Genomic DNA, 1,669 nt, shown 5'->3' on the forward strand with positions numbered 1-1,669 from the left:
CGGAGGGCCCTGCAGGGGGCAAGGGGAGGCTCTGCTCATCCTTTAACATGTGATATTGTTGTTCTTTTTGGTCTACCTCAGATCGTGGTTCAGTCTTTACGTGCCCGACCCAGAGCGCTGACATCCAGCTTCGGACTTGCCCAGGGGAAGGGGCAGCTCCTGACTCGTCGTCCGTGTTTCACGCAGCAAGTCAATGACTCGCTTTGTTTTTCTAAAGCAAATTAGACACTAGGCTAATTGTGGAACGGGGCTTAAAACGCCACCACAGTGTAAAACCAGCTTTCACTGTTGTGCTGCTGCTCTCAGTCAGAGCCCGGCGCCTTGGAGGGGGCTGGTGTTGGTGAACGCAGAGGAACCGCCTGGCTGATCCTCAGCCTGAGTGAAAGACTGCACTGGCTCCAGCTTTTCATGTACTTCAGTGCAGGAACCTGAGGAGGGACAGTTGGTAAAATGCACTTTAAGTGCTATATTTATCCTTGCCTGGGCGAGGCAAAAGTGGGAACCCCGCGAGGTGCGTATGGGGTGAGCAGCAGCAGCTCGGCAGGTTTGCTTAGCTTGTGTCTGATGGTCTTGCCTTCACGTCCAGCGCTGCAGTTAGGGTTTGGGGTTGGTTTGCTCTGTGCAATTTCTCACTGAATGTATCATTCCAGGGACAGCTTTTCTTTTGAGCAGTTGGTAGGAAGAATACCAGAGGCCACACGTCACTGGTGGGTGCACAGGGATGGGCAGGAGCAGTTCTGCCGATGCTGAGAAGTACAGCTCTCTGGAGGACATCCTGCCAGCCTGTCACTCCTAACATTTTATTTCCTTTTTAGTGCCTTTTGACGTTTGAGGGGGAAGCTTTAACGAGGTTAGCTCTTGGAAAACAGCTGAAACCAGGCAGAAAGGATGGTTTCCTCTATGCAGTGTGGTGCTGCCCAGCCCACCTCGCTGTGCCGGAGGATCCAGGGATGTGCACACAGTGTTCAGGAGGGGGGGAGTTCTGTGCAGGCTGTCTGTAAGCTGGAGCAGTGCCCCTGACCTGCAGAGATTCCTGTGCTTTGTTCCAGCTGAGCTTCTGGCATTTCATGGTGCTGGTTTGGGAGTACATGTGCTCTGGGCTGGGTGGCTGCTGCTGCGTGCCCCAGCCCAGGGACCCCTTAACGTGTCAGTGTGACACTGATGGCCGTGGTGACACCAGTGCGGCCGGTTCAGGGGTTTCCTGTGGGTTCCTGTAACAGGTCGGTGAGAAGCTCTGCTGTCTGTAATCACATTTCCATAACACCCCATGCTGCAGACAGTGGGGTGCTTTTCCAGCATCCCCTGATGCCCGGGCATTCTGTGGGTTCTGCCCCACTCTGTGGTCCCTGCACCTGAGTGTAGCATTCTGGCATTCCTGATAGCCAAAATTACACATCTCATCGTAATGTGTTCTTTTAAATGTTTCTAAAGCCAGGTGTTCCCTGGGGATTAAGCCCAGAGATGTCTCCAGAGCAGCAAAGCTCTGCAAAATCTCCATGGGGCACATGCAGCTTGGTGGAAGGAAGCTTTGGCTCATTATGGTATTTAAACTCAGCCCTTGGTGTGAACCCTCTCGAAACGGGGCTCTGGTGTGGAACCACGGGTGACACCGCTGCTGAGGGGAGGGTCAGCAGTACCCACACCCCAGCTGCAGCCTGATGTGCCCACC

This window comes from Gallinula chloropus (genome assembly GCF_964237585.1).
Source record: "Gallinula chloropus genome assembly, chromosome: 5".
In the NCBI taxonomy this organism is placed as follows: Eukaryota; Metazoa; Chordata; class Aves; order Gruiformes; family Rallidae; genus Gallinula; species Gallinula chloropus.